The sequence below is a fragment of the Heterocephalus glaber genome, unplaced genomic scaffold (genome assembly GCF_053883595.1).
Source record: "Heterocephalus glaber isolate CG9 unplaced genomic scaffold, H.glaber_assembly_v1.0 deba00001461, whole genome shotgun sequence".
Classification (NCBI taxonomy): domain Eukaryota; kingdom Metazoa; phylum Chordata; class Mammalia; order Rodentia; family Bathyergidae; genus Heterocephalus; species Heterocephalus glaber.
In genome coordinates, this window is record NW_028258308.1 from 47,259,790 (window position 1) to 47,268,399 (window position 8,610).

An 8,610-nucleotide genomic window follows, 5' to 3' on the forward strand; every position below is an offset into this window, starting at 1 on the left:
TTGAAAAAACAGAAAATACCAGTTGCTCATGAGGACATGAAGAAGTCAGAAATCTTGCACACCGTGAGTGGGAAAAGAAAATTGTGCAGCTGCTATAAAATGATTACCTGGCAGGTCCTCAAAATTTTTGAATTGAGGATTGCAACACAATCCTTAATTTCACATCCAGGCATAAAGTCCAAAGACTCCAAGTCGGGGTGTGCACAGAACATTTGCATGCTGAGGCTCGTACCATCACTATTCACAGCAGCAAAAGGCGAGTGTTGCAAAAGTTTCTGCTCATGTGCGGACACAGAAGCTGCATGTGGCATTTGCACAGGGAATAGCACTCAGACTCACACAGGAGGAGACATCAATACAGTGCCTGTGCATGCATGAACCTGGGGACCTGCCACATGAAACAGTCTTGCCACACAAAGCCTCTTGGTGCCCTCCAAGAGGAAGCCAAGTAGCAGCAAGCACAGGGGGAGCAGAATTCAGACCTCTGGCTCCTTTCTAGGGAGACCAGGTCACAGGGGCTCTGGCAGGACTACTAAGAGGTTTCCATTTTGCAAGACACAGAGAACTCTCAAGATGGCTTGTGCAATGTGTGGATCTGCTTTCCACTGTACTGCCCACTTGCACAGTAGGGAGATGTGTCCAGCCTGCCTGCCCACTCACCCCACTGCAGCTTGTCCTGCTTCACTTTCTCATGCAGGTCTCTCCTCTTGATGCCTGCAAAGATCCACACAGCCATGGCCCACTATTGCTCCTCCCCATTGAAGTTGATCTTGGCAGTGGCCAGGTCCATTTGGTCCATCTGCTCCATCTGGCCCCTGGGGAGTGGGGTGCAGCCATTCTGGAGGGATAGTCCTCCAGGTACAAGTTGAACTTCTTAAAGTCTGAGCAGTCCAGGTTCTCCAGATAGCTGGCTAGCCTACAATGGGTGCTGGCCATGTTCCTTGGCAGCATTAAGGAGATCCAGCACTCAGAGTCATACTGGGGTCCCACACATTTGGGTGAGATGTCTGCACTCAGCCAGGCATTGGGCCACAGGCCTGGATCCAGAAGTCAGGGGGCCAAGGCAGGAGGATGACAAGTTTGAGGCCAGCCTGGGCAACTTAGTAATTTAGCAAGACCCTGTCTGATAAAAGTAATTTAAAAGGGCTGGAGATATATGTCAGTGCAAAGACCCTGGCTTCAAGCCCCAGTATCACAAAAATGTCTCCAGTCAGGCAGAACTGAGTTATCAAAGTCAGCAAATTCTACACATGTGTGGAAACATCACAGGGTGCACTATTAATATGCACAATTTCAATTAACAGTTAAAAAGATTTTTTGAAACAGGGTTCCCCTATGTAGTTCTGACTGGCCTTGAACTCATTATAGAGCCCAAGCTGGCCTTGAACTCAAAGTGATCCTCTGCCTCAGGCTCCTGAGTTCTGGGATTACAGCTGGGTGCCACCACACCCAGTGAAATTAACAAATTTTTAAACTCAGAAAACTCAAAGGAAAATGTATCAGTTGAGCATCATGAACCACCATTCCATTCTGAAAAGCTAGCTTACTGCTTACAAAGAATGAGCCCTCCCCAGAGTGTCCCAAGCCATGGAGGAAGAGTGGGCCTGAGGAGAGAACAAGCAGCATAACCATGTACATGGTGGCTCTGTGCCCATCAGAGCGGACCATGCAGTGCCTACCACAGACCCCCATACCTTCACTGTCTTGTAGGGACTGATATGTGGAAGAGCCACCTTTGACCCTTCCAGCCCACACTGTCCTGACCCGAGAGGACTGTACAACAGAGAGGCCAGAGAGGAGCCCTGTGGATGGGGCAGAGAGTGCAGCATGAGGAGGCCAGGTCCTCTGGAGCACAGAGTTCTAAGTGCATATGGCTGGCTGCCTCCCAGGAGGCCTACAGTCCCCAGTCTGCCCACTGTCCCCAGTGCTTCTCATGGGCAGTAGCACTCTGGGCAGAGCCTGAGCCTTAGACAGACAGATTCCTGGACACTTTTCTCTTTCATACTGCTTCTTGTCCACCATGAGGTGAGGAGCTTTCTTCCCCCACATGTTCTCTGCCATGATGTTCTGCCTCACTGAGGTCCCACAGTATTGGAACAGGCAGATTGTGTGCTGAAACCTCTGATTCCATGAGCCACAATAAACACTTCCTCCTCTTCAGTTGTTTTTCTCAAGAATTTTGTGACAGCAATGGAAAATTGACAAACTTTGGATAAACACCAGTGGTAGTTTCCTTAGGTCACATTCAAGATCTATTTTTAATTTCTTGAGCAACCTCCATAGTGTTCTATGTGCAGTAGCTGCTGCACTAATTCACATTGCTACTAACACTGCACAAGATTTCCCATTTGTCTACATCTTTCTAGAATTTGCAATTTTTGTCTTTTTGATAAGAATAATTTTATCTGGGTTGAGACATCTTGTGGATCCCCAAGACATGACCTCATTTTCTTGGCAACATCTACAAACAGATCTTGGGACCCTTGCTAACAAGCATCATGATCTAGTAACAGTTGTCTCCCCCGCTCACTTGGCTGGAGACAGTCAACAGTGAACATGCTGAGCTGCTTCTCCACTTTAAGAGGCAGCAGCCTCAGGACCCCAGGCAGAGAAAGTATCCATGTAAGATTGAGAAGATGGCTGACTCCATCCAGACACAACAGCCTCACTGCAGCAGCCACATGAGTGTGAGAGTCACCCCAGTGAAGGTCTCTCTGGCAATGACCACCAGTGCCCTACCAAAATAAAGGTACCCCAGTGAAGTCTCCCTAAGCCCAAATACCAATGGCACAGAAACTGGAAAGAGCACAGGGCAAGTGTCACCAGGCCCAGAAACATCTAGTAGCTCTGGACAGGTCACTCCAGAGATGGGCACAAAAATCCTAGAGATTCAAAGTTCATGGGGGGACACCAAAGTCACAGCCACCAGCCCCCAAGAGACACTGAGAAGCCTGGTGTACATCCACCCAGACCTGGCCACTGCTATTGGAAACAACTTCACAGAGAGTCTTGCAGAATTCTGGCTAGTTTGGTCCCTGCAGGCAGTCAGGCCACACTCATTCTCCAAGCCCTTCCTCCCCATTTTCCTGGGCAGTCAACCCATCTAGGGTCCCTTCTTCCTGGACACCTCCACCACCCACACCTCTACCTTATCAGCCATGATTTTGGGAAGAAACATCGTGGCAAGGTCTCTTGAGAATTCCATCTCCTTTGAGGGCCTGTCTGATATTGAGATCCATGGTGTTTGAACAATAAAGAGCTTTTTACCACACTATGGGTAGATGAGGAAGGGGACTCGTATACTGCATCACCTCAGTTGGAGTTAAAAGAAGCCATTAGGCTTTCTGAGCTGAAGAAGGATTCTGAGCTCTTAATTCATTCATCACCTTGTATAGCAGAACATCCTAAAGTGCCTTGTCCAGGAGAAGTGAAATCCATCCACCACAGAGCTGCAGGCTACTGGAAAAAGCTGTGTTATGTGAATGGCCATGCTTTTCAAGCCAAACGCTTCAGCAAGTGAGCTCTCTGTGCTGTCTGCACAGATCTTGTAGGGGGATTTGGCCACCAGGTATAGAAGTGCACCAACTGTAAACTCTCAGTTAACAAGAAGTGTCACAAACTTGTCACAATTGAATGTGGGCAGCATTCCTTACCATCAGAGACCATGGTGACAGTGGATCCATCATCCATGGCTTCAGACCCTTCACAGACAGTGATCCCACACAACCTTTCAACTCATGAGTCTTTACAACAAGTTGACGAAGAGAATGAGGCAGGGAACACTGGGGTAGGTGGCAAAGATTCACCTGGTTTAGGTTTTGAGGACTTTGATTTGCTCCACGTGATTGGCAGAGTAAGTTATTGGAAAGTACTGTTAGTCCAACTGAAAAAATAAGATCATATGTATGCCATGAAAGCAGTGAAGAAGAACTTGTCAACATTGATTGGGTGCAGAGAGAGAAGCAGGTTTTACACTAGGTGTCTAATCATCCTTTTCTTATAGGACTGTATTCTTGCTTCCAGACAGAAAGCAGAATGTTCCTTGTTCTAGACTATGTAAAGGGGGAGATCTATTGTTTCATATGCAGCAACAAAAAATGCTTCCTGAAGAACATGCCAGGTTTTACTCTGCAAAAATCAGTTTAGCATTCAAATATCTTCATCAGCGAGGGATACTTTACAGAAATTTGAAATTTGAAAATGTATTTCTAGGTTCAGAAGCACATTATACTCACTGACTATTGTATGTGTAAGGAAATTTACAGCCAGGAGATAGGACCAGAAGTTTCTGTGGCACTCTTAATTTCCTGACTCCAGAAATTATAAGAGGAGAAGATTATAGTTTCAGTGTGGACTGGTGGAATCTTGGAGTACTGATGTATCAGATGATGACTGGACAGTCTCCATTTTATCTTTGTCACAGCTTTGATAACCCTTATGGAAACTCAGTCGATTATCTCTTGCAAGTAATTTTGGAAGAGAAATTTTCATACCTCATTGTCTGTCTGAAGAAGAATCAAGTGTCCTTGAGAGATTTCTGAACAGGGACCCAAAGGAACGATTGGGTTGTCATCCTTGAAGTGGCTTCACTGATGTTCAGGAGCATCCATTCTTTTGAAATGTTGACTGGGATATGATGGAGTGAAAGCAGGTGGTGCCTCCCTTTAAAGCAAGTATTTCTGAGGGATTTGGTTTGGACAACTTTGATCCTCAATTTACTAATGAGCCAGTCCAACTCACCCCAGACGATAATGACATCGTGAGGGAGACTGATGGATATGAATTTATAGGTTTTGAGTATTTCAGTCATCTTATGATGTATGAAGAATGGGTCTGAGCTTCATTTTTCAGCTATGCATTTTGCTTATATTGCCATTTAATGCTTTGAAAAACTTGTTACCAGCCTGGGTAGAATTAACCATTTCAGAATTATCTCGAAGCTAATTTTAATTTATTGGTTTGAAGTTATATTTAGATGTAATAGTTGATCCTTATAGTCTATAGAAGAGAATATAGAATTTTTTGTTCATAAATTTGATTTTTACGAACTGATTTAAATAACAAGGCAATTGCTTGTTAACCACACTTCTATTCAGATTCCATTTGTTGAGGGAGACATAATGCCTAATAATTTTTCTTTTTACTTATTATACAAGAAAACAACTTGTCTTTTAAGTAGAATGTCTTACCTATGCTAGTTTCTCTCCAACCACATAACCTGTATGTACTTTTGGGGATCAGGGAAATAAAAAAATTAAAAAAAAATTTGAATAAAAACACATATACTTGTATCTTTTTAGTTAAGATTTTTCAGAAAACATATAGTTCTAGCTACTTAGTTAATTTTTTCTATTTAGTAGGATAATACATGAAATACACAGATGCATTTATTTCAGGTGTAGAGTTCTTCAACAGTTTTTATTAAAATTAGTGCTTAGAAAATTTTTTCCTTTCTTTTTTTTAGAAATTAACTTTATTGGTACCTTTTGGGTGATTGTTCTGCATTCTGATAGGCCCTAAAATGGAGAGCACTACTTGGAGGCAAGATCATGCACATGTTTCTGACATGTTGTAATTCTCTAAAGTTTGTATTGTGAATGCTACTTTTTGTTTTAAAACAAGTTCCAGGTTGGGCTGGGGATTTAGTTCAGTGGTTTTGCCGCCTGCTGCGCAAATGCAAGGACCCGAGTTCAATGCCCGGTACCAAAAAGAAAACAAGTTCCAGGCATTAACAGAGGCATACACACCTCATGAATATGTGCATGTCTGTAAACATTTTCCTTTGATGTTTTCATTGGTTTTAGGCTGCATTGTATGAAGAAGGGTCAATATATGCCTGCAAGCTTTGGAAAAGTAATAGTTTGCATGAAATGGGGCATTTGAAAAAGATTAAAAGATAATTTATTAGATGTTTACAAATTTTGAATTGTTCTAAATTTAAAACTGGATTGTTAACTAAAGTTAAATGAAACTATGATTGTACTATTATAACTTATTTACAGTTAGATGATGATGGTTACCTTTCAAATCCTTGGCATAAAAGTGGTACTAAAACAGAAGAATGCAATATAGCATTCTAATTTTGGTTAATGATCTAGTTTTAAATTTAGAATGATTTAAAATTTGTAAACATTAAGTGGATTATCTTTTGGTCTTTTTCAGATGCCCCATTTCATGAGAAATGTTGCTTTTCCAAGGCTTGTAGTCATATATTGTCTTCCCTTCATATAATTTGGTTTGAAACTAATGAAAACATCAGAAAAAGGTGTTTGTAGACATTCACATGTTCATTTCTGAGGCATGTATGTTTCTCTTAATTCCTGGAACTTGTTTTAAAACAAAAAGCAGTGTTCACAACATGAACTCGTGAAGAGTTCTGGCATGTCAGAGGTGTGTTTATGATCTTGCTTTTGAGTGTTGCTCTTTGCTGTAGGACATTTCAGAGTGTAGAATAATCACCCAGAGTGTGGGTTTGACATGTTTATTACTGAGCCCATATAGAAATCTTTGGGGCTTTTGAACCTCACTTTGAGAAACACTTTCTTCAAGATATTCTTTTGTCCTCCAGTTAAATAGTAGAAAGTGTGTTCGTGGTATAATATTTTAAAATGGTACAAGGAGAAATTTATAACTTTATGAATATTTTTGAACAAATTTTAAATGAATGACTCCATTAGATATCTTCCTTGTTCTCCTCAACAAAATCCTATCAGTTTTCTGCCAATGATATCCAAATGATGAGCATTTTTCTTTGATGAGGTTTTAACCATTATTCAGGGTGGTCTTTTGCTTTTAAACTTTTTAAGTAATAAGATTAACTATATTTTATACAGAATTGCATTACAAATATGATTTCAACTATTTTTGTAGTATTTAAGTGCTATGTCAGTTCTTTTCGTGTCATAGAAATTGTCTCAAAATACCCTGTAGGGGAATAAGTCAGTTTATAGTCAGAATGGTTGGCATTCTGGTGTTCTAAAAAAATTTATTTTGCATAACCCTGTGGTCAGATCATTTTATGTATATGTAGCTTGGATTAAATTTCAAGTACTGTGTTCAGCACTGGTATATTTACTGAATAAATTTGTTTTGTTTTGATTTTGTCAGGTAGAACATTGCCTTGGTCATCATAATGTAATCTGTGTATGTTCTTCTTTTTTCATGTTTATAGCCTTTAAATAAAACATGTAATATAAATTTTTTAAAATTAGCTGTGTGAAAGAAACATGTACTTATAATATTAGGAAAAATTTGATAAGAGCATACATTCCTGTTCTATGTAACCATCCTGTATGCTCTGTGTTCTCATGATAAACAGCTAAATCAGGGACTAAAATCACATGTGTGTATTCTCTTCCAAGAAAACTGTGGTGATGAAGCTCATGATGTGGGTTTACAGGAGCCTTGGGAGGGTCTGAAGATGTGTAGAGTAAGATGAGGGTAACAGGGGGGGCAGATACAGAACTTCCAAATATTTCAAAAGAATGTGCTTTCATATCCTAAAGAAATACCTGCAATCTTATCTAAATGCAGTACAGTAAAAATTCTTTTTCTCCAATTCAACAAAACTTTCAACATTTTCCATCATTCCACCACAGTTGTTTTCATGAGTCTTCTGCCATATGAAATCATATCTTTTGGTCTTTGCTTCAGTTTCTGACAGCCACTAGAAAAGTTCTACCTTCACAGAGCACACATCTTTCCAAACAGTCTCCACCCAGCTGTTTTTATCTCCTTATTTCTAAGGCTGTAGACGATTGGATTCAGAAAGGGAGCCAGAACTGTGTAAGCCAGAGTGATCACCAGGTCTTGAGTGAAGGAGGTTTTTGCAATCAGTCACAAGGCAGTGAAGAGCCCCAAGGTGAGGAAGAGCAGGATGATGATAAGCTGTGGGGAGCAGGTGGAAAAGGCTTTGGGTTGGCTCTCAACTGATGGGATCCTGAGCACAGTGAAGATGTGGAAGTAGGAGATGATCATGAGAATGAAGCAAACCAGCACCAAGCACGAGCTCAGAGCCAGAGACATGAATTCAATGAAGAAAACCTCATGGGAAACCAGGGCCAGTATGTGAGGGAAGTCGCAGAAGAACTGGTGGATGGTGTTGAGTTTTGAAATGGGCTTCCAAAACATGTTGCCAGTGTGGACTGAGGCATAGGCGAAGCAGCTCAGCCAGGTGAGGACTGCCATCTGGTGTTATTTTTCTGGTGTCATCACAGTGCCATACTCGAGTGGGTTGTAGATGGCCAGGTAGTGGTTGTAAGACATGACAGTGAGGAAGGCCAGCTCAGCAGAGGCAAAAGCAAAGAAAAAGTAGACTTGGGCCACACAGCCAAGGTAAGAGATGGAGGTGCTGCAGGCCAGGGAACTGTGGATCGACTCAGGCACCATGATGGACATAAAGCACAAGTCTAGAAAGGAGAAGTTCTTCAGGAAGAAGTACATGGATGAATGAAGATACTGATCCAGAGTGATGACTGCCACAATGAGCAGGTTCTCCGCCAGCACTGTCAGGTAAACCAGGAGAAACGACCATACATGCAGCAGCTACAGCTCCCAGATGTCAGAAAACCCCATGAGCAGGAACTCAGTCACTGCTGTGAGGTTGTTCAT

General features: G+C 41.8%; 1 pseudogene; it reads right to left on the reverse strand.

The window, feature by feature from the left end:
• Window positions 1-7,621: 7,621 nt before the first annotated feature.
• Window positions 7,622-8,610, reverse strand: LOC101725420 (olfactory receptor 14I1-like; annotated as a pseudogene).